The sequence below is a fragment of the Narcine bancroftii genome, chromosome 3 (assembly GCF_036971445.1).
Source record: "Narcine bancroftii isolate sNarBan1 chromosome 3, sNarBan1.hap1, whole genome shotgun sequence".
Lineage (NCBI taxonomy): Eukaryota > Metazoa > Chordata > Chondrichthyes > Torpediniformes > Narcinidae > Narcine > Narcine bancroftii.
Genome location: NC_091471.1, coordinates 48,776,163 through 48,789,831, shown reverse-complemented (window position 1 = coordinate 48,789,831; position 13,669 = coordinate 48,776,163).

Below are 13,669 nucleotides of genomic sequence, written 5' to 3'. Positions count from 1 at the left end.
TGAAAATGGCAGAAAACTTTCATGTGATGCTGTGGATTTTGCTATTTTATCTGACAACATTTTCCTGCTGCTTAAACAACTTAGCAGAGCAAGACTAGATGTTGCAAATACTCCATTCATAGTGTGGAATAAAGTAGATCCATCTCCATCACGAGTAACAATTTCCTGAGGCGACAGTTTATACTTCAGACCTGACATCATGTTCACTCTAATTAAAGAAGAGATTACAAATGCAACAGATTTATAAAGTATCTTGACTCATGTTGACAGTTATGGCTTCTCCTGTCATAACTTGCTATTGAAATGTTCAAGTATTATCATTTTTTTAATTAGAGGAATTAATTTTAAGATGCATTGCTTTGTCTGATTTACCTCACCTGGGGGGACATTTACCAAATTTAGCAAAAGGGTAGATGTGAGTAGAAAATAGCAATATTGTTGTTTTATATTTATTCTGCTAGGTTTCCCAGATTATGAGAGGATATGCATGTACTAACAATAACCACACCAGCAGTGCGAGTAGAAGACAGCTTTAATAAACTAATATGTACACTAAGAGGTCTTGTCTCTCTGCAAGACAAACCTGGAAGGCTAGACTGTAGCTCTGGACTGTTTTATATACAAGGTCCCTAGTGACCTAGTGGTGTAATTACATATCACCACAATGTACATTTTAGAATTTCATGCAAAAAGTAATATATTTTAATAAATTCTTTTTTTTAATTTTGGAAATATCAGAAGCAGAATTGACCTTTTTTTTCAAGAAATTAAGGGTTGGGTATTCCCAAAATTGGGAAGGCTGAAAGAGAAAACAAAGAACATCATTTTTCTTTACATGTAAATGTCATCTGCAAGAGTGGTTCTAACTTTCTATTACCCACAGACCACAATTCCTTTATTTATAATAGACCACCCATAACAAATCCATGGACCACCAGTGGAGGGGTAGAAATAGTGACCTAGAGCCCTTCCCAAATCACCAATAGGATTTTATATTTTACATTGAACGGAAATTGTTTTGTGAATTTTGGGGTTTTTATGTTGTAAAATTTACGACTTTATTTTCTATCTCACCTGTTTATTATATCTGTAATATTTGTCTTAGTTGCATTGACATGTGTCTCCAAACCCACAGACCATGGAATGAGAAATACTGATCTAGAACATAGACATTTTTCCCCACTTCTGGTTCAAAGAAGGGCATAGGGATAACTCCAAAAATCAAAGATAGGCCAGGCCAACACTGATTGGGGTAACCAACATAGTCAAGACCAACCATGATGAATTTTATTGCCACTTGAAAAAGCAGCCAGCATTGATTGATTGCAGGATCTCACAAAAGAAAGGGTTCATCTTGTTGGTGACATTTATGTACATATGGACTCTCAAAAACATTTAATAAAGAAGCACTTAAGAGATAGTAAGAAGTGAAAATTATTGTATTAATGAGGCAGCAGGCATAGATTGAAAAAGAGAAAAGTGTTTGAAATGTTATTTTCAAACTGAACCGAGCAGCAACTTCCAGTATCATATAAGGACAATTGTTTTCTTCAATACACAGTTCTGGCCTGGATTTTAGCATTAGGGCAGAACTTCAAAGACTGAGCATGACTCAAACCATGTTCACATCATAAATGATCAGACTGAGAGTAAAATAGTTCTGAAGAATGTAGACAAAGTGGTAAACAGAGAATTATATTTCCAATGAATTCTTATGTCCTGTAGAGAAGCATTCATTAAATTTTGGTAGGAAGAATAAGGAAAGTCAATATTAACTAAAAGGTGTCATTTTAAATAGCTGTAGGAGGGGATGGATCTGAGACAATATATATTCAAGTCTTTAACTATATAACCATTTACAGCACAGAAACAGGCCAATTTGGCCCTACTAGTCAATGCCAAACATCTTCCCCCACTTAGTCCCACTGACCCGAATCTGGCCCATAACCCTCCACACCTCTCCCATTCATATACCTACCCAACCTTTCCTTGAATATTAACATCAATCTCACTTCTACCACCAATACCCAAAGTTCATTCTGTACCCCCACCACCCTCTACGTGAAGAAATTCCCCCTCACGTTTCCCCTAAACTTTTCCGCTTACTCTCAATCCATGCCCTCTTGTTTGAATCTCCCCCATTCTCAGTGGAAAAAACCTATCCACATGGACTCTATCTGTCCCCCTTATAATTTGGAATACTTCTATCAAATCACCCCTCCACCTTCTACGTGCCAGAGAATAAAGCCCCACCCTGCTCAACCTATCCCTGTAACTCAAACCCTGAAACCCCAGCATCATTCTCATAAATCTCCTCTGCACTGTTTATATCCTTCCTGTAATTCGACGACCAAAACTGCACACAGTATTCCAAATTTGGCCTCACCAATGCATTATACAATCTCAACATAACATCCCAACTCTTCTATTCTGTACTCTGATTTATGAAAGCCAACACCCTATCCACATTTGATTCAATTTTCAGAGAATTATGTACCATGGTTCCTAAATCCCTTTGTTCCACTGCACTCCTCAATTGTCTACCATTTAATGTGTATGTCCTATTTTGATTAGTCCTACCAAAATATAGCACCTCACATTTATCAGTATTAAACTCAATCTGCCATTTTTCAGTCTACTCTTCTAACTGTCCTATATCACCCTGTAAGATTTGATAATCTTCCTCACTGTCCATAACATCACCAACTTTTGTATCATCTGCAAACTTACTAATCCAATTTTCCACCCTACCATCTCGATCATTAATATATATGACAAACCCTGAGGCACATCAATCATCTCCGGCCTCCAATTCGACAAACAATTTCCACCACTACTCTCTGGCATCTCCCATCCAATCATTGTTGAATCCACTTCATTACTTTGTCATTAATACCTAATGCTTGTGGTCACGTGATGTGGGGAGAGTAGGAGGAGGTGGAATCCTCGAGCTCCCAGGATTTTCAAGAATAAATAGGGTAAAAGCCTCAACTGAATCACTAAAATACCAAAGAAAAAGAAAGAGACATGGGAAGAAACCTACAATAAACAATGACTAAGAAAAGTAAATTTACAAATAAAAGCACAAAAGAATCTCCATCGAAATGAGAGGGCCAGCTAGGGATGCCTCAAGGTATGGAAAATGGTGGGGCTGCCCCAAGGCCCGAGAAAGGAGCTGCAGCTTCAGCTGAACAACCCACCTAGCAGGGAGGATGAGACTCAGGGATCCACTCTGATAAAGTCGGTCAGATGCACCCCTGCATTGTCCTGAGATCCAACGATCCTGTGCAAGAATTCGTCAGGACATCTATGTTTTTCTTGTAGAGACTATTTTCCCATCTAGTTAGTATTGCCTTAGGATTAGTAAACCTTCAGTATTTTATAAATTCAGTCAAGGTTCAGAAATTCTCTAACATATAACAAGAAAGATTTCTTTTAGGGAAGAATTCTGTTATTACTTCATAATCTTAACAGTATCACAAAATATTTGTTTCTCCAACAATCTGCAGAACTCGACTGTTAATAATTATTGAAATCATGAGGAAAACTTTAATATCAAATACATTCATTTTTGTGTACAATCTAACATTCATGTGATAAAATTATTGTCATTTGTATGTGTGAGGCCAATAAGAATAAATTAACTTAGACAGCTCATTCTAATTGAGACAGAAGTTTCAAAGACAAATAGAGTTCCAGGATATTCTCCCAGCCAGTAAGTCTCCAGATGAGACAAGCATTCGGATGTAACTTTGCTCTTTGCAACAGGATTTAATCGTAGCATGTATATATCATCTAATATGACAGCTGATCGTTTGAATTAAGATAGACAGGTAATGGCATTGATACTGACAATGTCATAAGAACATTAGAAATAGAAGCAAGAGTGGGCCATCTGGCCTGTTGTTTCAACCCCACCTTTCAATCAGAGTGTCTCAGCTCAATAACTCTTCTACTGTGCAGAAATCTATCTGTGTCTTAAATAAATTTAATCAGGCAATGTCTACTGCTTCACTGAATAGAGAATTCCATAGAATCTCGACTCTACGGGAGAAGTAGTTCCTCATCATCCTGTCCTAAATTTAATTCCCTGAATGTTTATGCAATTTCATTTAGTTTCCGACTCACCTACCAGGGGAAGTAACTTGCCTGTTACATGTTTCAAAAAAAAAAGATCCCCTCTCGGTCTTCTAAATTCCAAAAAGTATACACCCAGTCAATCCAATTTGTCCTCGTCAGCTAACCCACTTATCTCTGGAATAAACTTTGTGAACCTCCTCTGCACTTTCTCCAAAGCCAATATATCCTTTCCCAAGTCAGGAGACCTGAACTGCACAAAGTATTCCAGGTGCGGCCTCACCAGTACCCTGTACAATTGCAACATTCACATAAAGGTGTCACAGTGACAAGCCTATATATAGCCACCAGTTGAAGGAACAACACCTTATGTTCTGTCTAGGCACTCTCCAACCAAATGGCATTAAAATTCACTTCAATTTCTGTTTAAATCTTCCCCCATGTCTCTTTCTTTCCCTATCCCCCTGTCTCCTTTACTCCAACTCCCCAAGCACTTCCCTTCCCTCTCCTATCAGAGAGCTACCCTCTCTTCCATCATTTTTCAGCTTTTTCTCTTTGACCCTCTCACCTGTATCCACATATGACCTCTTACCTGTTAACCTGTGCTCTTCCTTGTGCCCCTTCCCCCCCTCCCCCTTTCCCCACCTGTTCATTCAGGTGCTTCCTTATTTTTTTATTTTACCTGACAAAGGCCCTAGTCCCAAAAGAATTGGTTACCCTTTACTTCCTATGGATGCCGCGTGACCTGCTGAGTTCCTCCAGCATTTGTGTATTGCATTACTCCCTGCATTTTTATTGATAACTATACTGTGTGGAGATATCAAATAGTTCAAATGAACAAATGGATATTTAGTGAATCTGAAGTTTAAACAGAAAATATTGAGGTAAACAACAGCCCAAATGGCATTTCTCAAGAGGAAAGTCAAGTCAATCCTTCAGACTCAGCACCAGAATTGAAAATCAAAAGATAAGAGAGAGCCTTAAAGTCTGAGATAAAGATATTGGGAAGAATATTCCTGTCATGGTATTACAAGTTTCCATTTCATTTTTGTGTAAATATCACTGTAAGAGCTAGTATACACTGTGACCATTCACAACTGTGGAGAGACTGGAGTGTCAACCATCATGTATGGACTGTACCCAAATTTGATAGTTTTAAAAGAGAAGAAATTGGATGCTTTTCCAGGGACACAGGTGGAGAGAGAGTCATGTGACCAACACTTAAAGGAACAGCACACTTTGTGATCAGCAGCTCTCTCGTGAACCTGTGACTCTGTGTGGAACTGGACAATTTGGCTGATTCTCCCTGTCAGGGGAAAGATTATTGACCCCCACCGAGACCAAAAGAAAGGTTATTTTGAAAGAGAATTATTGAACCACACCGGGACCAAAGAAAAGGTCCCTTTGACCCATATCTGGGTAAAGGAAATGAGAGAATTACTGCATTTGGATCAGGACTATTGTGATGACCATTTTGAACTGACCCATGCCTGGGTCTGGAAGCACTGTGGAAGTCATTCATTTTGTTTCCCCTCTGCAAGAAAAAGGAGAATTGTGACTATCATTCATGAGAAAGGATATTTCTCATGAAGCGACTCGACAAGGATTCATGAGTTTTCAGCAGTCTGATCACCTAGACTCTCACACCTCCTTCATCATTACTTCAGTACATCAGTTTAAAAGTCTAAGTTTCAACACTGGATTTCTAAGACTGACTTTGGAATGACTTTCCAGAATTGTGCCTAAGCTGTAATGGTTTGGGTTTCTCTCTCTCTCTCTCTCTCTCTCTCTCTCTCTCTCTCTCTCACTTTCAGAGAAAAAACCTGTTTGACTCTCTCTGCTTGCCAAACCACATGACCCTCTTAGAACAGCTCCAGGCATCAGCAGCTCTGACAAGATCTTTCATCTGTTGCCTTTTTGTAAATAACAATCCATTCGTTAAGTCTCTTGGGCATTCTCCAATGCTCTTGCAAAGGCTGTGAGACCAGTTTGTCTAGCATTAGCAGAGCTCCATTATTTCAAATAAGATCTGTTTTAAAATGTTTGTATGTGACCTACTCTAACAAACCTTTCCCAATTTATCTCCCAAAAAACATATATAAATATATATATTTATATACTCTGTAACAGTACCGAGGGTATAGGTTAATTGGGTGTAAATTGGACAGCACAGTCTCATAGGTTGAAATGGCCTGTTACTCAGCTGCATGTCTAAATTTTAAAAATGTAAATTAAAAAAATCAAAACATTTAACCCACGAGGAATCTAATGGACACCTTGAAAATTCAAAACTAGACAAGGTAAATTTATAACCCCTTTAACTAAGAATTGTCCTCTGGTTATGCAACATCTTGTAAACGCTGATCACCTTTGTGCAAGTGATGGCAAAATATGCCTGAACTGTATTCAACATCACTATACAATGCCAATACCCATCATCAGTCCATTTACATGCAAGACCCAAGAACAAAATTCAGAAATCCATAGCCAGTGCACACAGCATTGGGATTTTCTGAATAATTTGCACTGTTTAACAAAAAGAAATGCAATATTGTCTAATATTTATTCTATTTTTCAAAAATCCTGTGTTTCAGCTAACATCATAATTTAGTTTGTATGTATTAATCTCTAATCCATATTCATTAAAATTATTATTAAAAAAAACCAGATATTAAGGTCAGTTTGTCACTTCCAGGTGTGCTGTCCTTGAGATTGGTTCAAACTGTTAACCATATAACCATATAACCACTTACAGCACAGAACAAGCCAGTTCAGCCCTACTAGTCCATGCTGTAGCAAATCCCCACCCTCCTGGGTTCTTGTTCTGCTGTTCAGCCTGCTTGTAAATATCAGGGATAACTTGGCACCAAAGATCTTTACAAACTAAGATCTGACAGGGACAGGATCACCAAAGGAGAAGTCTGTGCCATGATTCTCATTGGATTGTCATGGTTGGTAGCAAGGCTCTAACCACAAATTAAGTATACAGCTTTGATAACAAACAGGAAATTGCCAAAATATATTTTTTATTTTATTTTATTTAATATAAAACCACACATATCACAATATTTCAAACTTAAGCCCAAATACATGTGGTATTTTAAATATAAAAAAGGAAAAAAATATATATAAAAAAGAAAAACCTCCTCTAAGTTCCCCTCCCCAACCCTCTACAAACTAATAAAAAGGAGAATAATATTCTTAGAGACTGATAAGAGAAAGGGAATGTTTGAGAATCAGTTACATTTTAATACCAACAGTTTGTAAATAAGGGCTCCATAATTCACAAAATGTATAATATTTATCTCTTAAATTGTAAGTAATTTTCTCAAGTGGAATTCATATCCAAACTACTGCATGCCATCTATCCATTCCCAAATCAGTATCCGACTTCCAAGTTATAGAAATAGATTTTCTAGCTAGTGCCAAAGTAATTTGAACAAATTTTATTTGATACATATTCAATTTTAATTTAGGTTTAATTCCTCTATCATCTCCCAAAAATAACAGTGGATCCTGTGAGAATCTTACTCCAGTTGTTTGTTCTAATAAATTACACAAATCAAGCCAAAAAGGTTTAATTGTGGAACACTGCCAAGTCAAATGCAAAAAAAGTACCAACTTCTTGTCCACATCTAAAGCATAAATCTGAATAAATATAATGTAACTTTTGTGGTGTCAAATATAATAATGAATAAAATTATATTGAACTAACCAATATCACATTTATTAGACTTTTCATACCCAATAATATTTTAAAGGCAAATTGAAATATTGTTTGTTTAGAAATTAATCTTGTACCAAATATGGATGCAACCTCACTAGCTGAGTGCCTCCAGCTTCTCATCGGTTGCTAAACTATTTTTATTTTTAAAAAGCAGAAGTGCTGGAAGAACTCAGCAGGTCTCACAGTGTCCATAGGAGACAAAGATATATTACCACTGTTATGGGCTTGAGTTGAGCCATTCCTCAATGTGTGAGAAAAAGCAGGTAGTGCCTGAATAAAAGAAATGGCAGAGAGACCAAAAGGTGAAAATTGGAGATAGAGAAGAGGCCAGGAGAAATGAAAGGCCAGGAGAATTGATTAGGGGGAGAGAAGGGTTTGGCTTTTGTGAATGATGATTTTGGGTAAAGGAGACAGAAGGAAAGATAGGCAGAGAGAAAGAAAGAGAAATAGAGAAAAAGAGTGAAAGAAAGAAAGCAAGAAAGACAAAGAGAGAAAAAGAGAGAAAGAGAAAGAGTGAGAGACATAGAGAAAGATAAATAGAGAAAGAGAGAGGGGAGAGATAAGAAGAGAGAGAATGGGAGAGATAAAGGGAGTGAGAGAGAGGATGAGAGAGAAAGAGAAGAGAGTGTGATAGAATATTTGGAAATGTATTTGGGAGATAAATTGGTAAAATTAGAGTAGTTTACATACATACACACACATTTTAAAACAGCTCTTATTTGAAATACTGAAGAATTTATATTCAATAACTTTACAGAAACTATGAAAAATGCTATGCACATTTCACAAGTAGGTGCTAATTGAAATGATGTCATGAAATGAAGGGATTGGAGATACTGTGGCTGTTGAAAATTCTTTGTAAGGGTTTTGACAGAGTGCACAGAAAGGTCACTCCTGGGTTCTTGTTTACCTAAAAACAACAGATGAGGGCAGAAGACTAACTCCTATTGTTTGCTGGAGAACGAGCGGGTTTTTGCAAGTGTGAGAGAGAAAAGGAATCTGAGAAAGAGAGACTGAACAGACAGAGCTGAAACAAGCTGGAGAAGTGTTTGGAACTGAAACAAAAGCTCCAGAGTGGTGAATGGCTGGAAGTGCTATCTGTTTGATGTTTCTCTTGGAATAAGAGAAACATAAAAGAACTCTGTGGTGACCTGAAAAAAAAGGTTATCATCTGGAGAACCCTCATGGGCAAGTTTCATCAGCAAGACATTGAGGTGACTAATGGTGGTACCTCAGTTGTGGAAATCCTGGAACAACACATCTCTCTCTGCAAAACTACAAAGAACCTTCCTGAGTGGTAACCATTTACCTTTTGAGCACCAAAGCCTGGTGAACTTTATACATGTTAAATTCAGTGCACAGTATAAGATTTGCCTGCAACCAGTGAACATGGAAGAATGAGAAGTGAGATTGTACTATGAACCAAAGAACTTTTCTTAAATTTACACACACATCACGTACACGTGCACTTAGGGGGTTAGGTTAGGTTAGTTAAGTTAACAGAGATAAGTTAAAGTTTGATTCTGATTTCATGTTTAAAGATAATTAAAAACAATTGTCTTGGTGAATGTCTATTGCTGTTGGGTTTGGGTTCTCTCTAATAAGAGAAAGAGAAGATAGAGAGAAATAAAGCTACAGGAAAGAAGACATGATAGGGGGCTAATGGAAACAGAAGAAGTCAATGTTAATGACATTCAGTTGGAGGGCATTGAGATGGAATATGAGATGTTGTTCCTCCAATTTGAGAATGGTCTCAATCAGCCATTGCATGAGACCATGAACAGACACATAGGCAAGGGAATGTGTTGGGAAATTGAAATCAGTGGCCACTGAGAGATCCCCACTATTGTAGTAAAGGCTGAGGTGCTCACCAAAGGATCTCCCAGTCTGCATCCAGTCTCTCCATGTAGAGGAGACCACAATGATGCTGTTGATAACCCTTGCAGATTCACAAGTGAAGTGTGGATTATTTGAAGCTTGAATGATGGTGAAGGAGGAGGAGTGGATACAAATGGAGCATCTCCTGCAGTCGCAGGTGTAGGTGCCAAGGTGGGTGATTGGTGACGAGGGAGGAGTGGATGGGGAGTCATGGAGGGAATGGCCCCTGTGAAAGGCAGAAAGTGGACAAACGGAAAATGTGTTAGAACCATAGAACACTGCAGCACAGAAAACAGCCTTCTAGTCTCTCAACATTTATTCTTAAATGGATTGCACATTTACTGCATCAGCTGGCAGTTCATCCCATACTCCCACCACTCTCTAAGTGAAGAAGTTCCCCCTAAACCTTTCCCCTTTCACCCTAAAGCCATGTTCTCTTGTATTTATCGCTCCTAATCTAAGTGGGAAGAGCCTACTCGCATTTACTCTGTCTATACCCCTCAATTTTGTAAACTTCTTTCTCCCCTCATTCTTCTACACTCCAAGGAATAAAGTCCTAAAGTGTTTAATCTTTTCCTGTAAATCAGCTCCTGAAGACCCAGCAACATCCTAGTAAATCTTCTCGGCCTTCTCTCAATCTTACTGATATCCTTCCTGTACTTTGGTGACCAGAACAGCACACAATATCCCAAATTTGAACTCATCAATGTCTTATACAATCTCACCATAACATCCCAACTCCTGTTCTCCTTTGTTGGATTGAATAATGTAGCAAATGGTGTGTGGATGCACAATGGTCACGTTAGGGACAAGTATTCAAAGGCAAAACTAATGACTGGTTGACACAAATTTAAATCTTGCTGGAGAATTTAATTTCAATCAAAATATTTGGAGTTCTCCAGTTCACTGGTAGATTAAGTGATCTGCTAATGTTCTTTAGGGACAGATATCTGCTGATGTTACCAGACCCAACCTGTATTTGATTCCAGAGTCCCAAACATAGTTGATATACCACCACACATGTGCTGTAAAAACTCAGCAGGTCACCCAGCCTCCATTGGAAGCATAGGGTAACCAACATTTCTGGCCTGAGCCCTTCAACAATGTTTGAGCATTGGATGGAAACAGATGGCTTTCCCATTAAATCTGAAGTCAGGCAGGCTTGCCTGCTCTCTCCAGCCTTATTTATGTGCTGTACTGAGCCCATTGCTGAATCCATCAGGAAGGACAAGGACACAAGAGGAGTGATGTTACCAGGCCTCCTGTACATGGACTATGTTGTATGTCGCTAGACAATGGGGGCAAAGGCATACCCAACACAGTCCTCATCCTGGTGACCACCTTCGTGTGTAGCTAAGCTGTATCAAAGGCTGTGGATGTAGCCAAAGTACAAGGAGACCAAGGGAGAGAAGGGGAGAAGGCAGATAGGTGGAGTTAGGTCATAAATTAGATCAGCCATGATCGTATTGAATGGCGGAGCAGGCTCTTTGGGCTATTTTTGGCTTACTCCTATTCCTACTTCCTATGTTCCTATGTTCCAAGTGTCACTCTATGCTGAGGTTCTTTCTGTCCCAGCTGTTCTAAAGGATGGGCCTGGACCCATTGCCATGCAATGACCCAGTCAACTGGAATTTGCAACATCATCAATTGTCGTTGAAAAGTTTTTCCAGGCAAAAACCTTTGAATTCAGGGCCATCATGCAGTGGTCATCACAGAATGTCCTGCAGCCACTGAGAGAAGACTAATCAATGGACTTGATAGGGTGATTTCCAGAACAGACCATGCAGGTCATCTAGCGGAATGCCTCATCATTATCGTTCACAAACGAGCACCAGGACTTGGCCTGGCTGGTAGTGAGAGGACCCCTCCCAGTCAGATCCTTCCTGCACAACTGGAACATCACCCACAATGCACGTTGTCCCCGAGATGAATGCAGTGGGTTGCCCGCCTCTTTGCAGAATGCAGATTCAACAAGAGTGCATGGAGAAGGATGCAAAGGTTCTTTTCATGGTTCATTCACTGCAGCAGCGTGACCGAGGACTCTGCTTTACAGGCTGTTCCTGGGGATGCACACAGAGTCAGGCATCCAGAACTGCCTGAAGACCAGCAGTCTGCTAGTAGACTTTGTTCTGCCTGAAACTTGTTGATCTTTCAGCACATGGATATACCAGTGAAGAAATGCTGCCCACTGACACATTCCAGGATGCAGGAGTACGTACTGAGGTAAGCACTGAGACTTGCCGCAGCCAAAATGAGGGTGGCTTGGGGAAGGACCATAGTCTAGAGCCCTTCCATTTCCAGGCATTGAGGTGCTGACACCGAGGGGACTCCCCTCAAATGATAGAGGTGAGAGTAACAGCAAGGCACCACACCAGTGGTTATGTTGTAAATTTAAGTGAATGTAACAACATACAATGATGGAATCACGTGAATATGAAACTAAAGGTGGAATGAGACGGAGCAGAATTAGAATCAGAATTTATTGTCAAAAACATGTCACAAAATTCATTGTTTTGTGGCATCATTGCAGTCCAAATATTGCTACAAGATTACAATTAAAATAAATAAAAATAATAAGTCAGTGCAAATAACACCTGTTTTCTTTTGTAAACATAGAAACAAAGTAAAATAGAAGATAGGAGCAGGAGTAGGTCATTCGACCCTTCGAGCCTGCTCCGCCATTCAACGAGATCATGGCTGATCTTAAAGTTCAGTACCCCGTCCCCGCCTTCTCTCCGTAACCTTTAATACCCTTATACTGAAGAAATAGATCTAATTCCCTCTTAAATATATTTAATGAACCTGCCTCTACTGCCCTCTGTGGCAATGAATTCCACAGATTCACCACCCTCTGGGTATAGAAATTCCTCCTCATCTCGGTCCTAAATGGTTTGCCTATTATCCTCAAACCATGGCCCCGGGTTCTGGATTTTCCCATCATTGGAAACATCCCATCTACATCCATTCTGTCCAGTCCTGCCAGAATTTTATAGGTCTCTATGAGATCCCCTCTCAATCTTCTAAACTCCAGCAAGTACAATCCCAATTTGCGCAATCTCTCCTCATAAGTCATTCCTGCCATTCTAGGTATCAGCCTGGTGAATTGTAGGCTATTATGGATGCTGCATGACCCGAATTTCTCCAGCACATTTGTGTATTGTACTTGACCCCAGTTTCTGCAAATTTTCTGGACTGGGCCTGACTTGGGGGCACCAATACCTCTGAGTGGAAAGCCCTGCAAAAGGTAATGGGCCCAGCCCAGTACATGACAGGAAAACTCTCCCCACCATTGAGAAAATCTACATGGAATGCTGCTGTAAGGGAGCAACGGCAATCATCAAGGATCTCACCACCCAGGACATGCTCTGTTTTCGCAGGGCTCATACCTCCATGTTCAGGAATAGTTGTTACCCATCATCATCATACTTCTAAACAACAGACTCAATTAAGGACTCTTACTTTCCTCATTATTTGTTACTGAATATTTATCTTTCTGTTTTACATTTTGTTTATATTTCTTACATTTGTTTACATTTCTTTCTTCTTGAGTATAGTTTATAGTTACAGGTAATTAGAAATTCTGTCCAAGATAGAAGAATCTCAGGGTTGTATGTGAGACTAATAAATTAGAGAAGGAGATAGAGATTTTGGAAAAAGATTTGCAGCAGAATTCTATGGAAGTTTTTAAAAAAGCTCGTTTAACTAATTTGAAATTGCGGTATAATTCATTACAAACCTAAATTTGAGAAGTTAATGCAGAGGACCAAACAGCGTTATTATCAGTTGGGTAAAGGATCCCATAAAGTACTTTTTTGGGGGGCATCCGAGGTGCTCTAGTATTTGCCAAAGCCCTTTCCTACTCACGGTGTCGAAGGCTTTGGTGAGGTCAACAAAGGTGATGTAGAGTCCTTTGTTTTGTTTTCTGCACTTTTCTTGGAGCTGTCTGAGGGCAAAGACCATGTCAGTAGTTCCTCTGTTTGCCCAAAA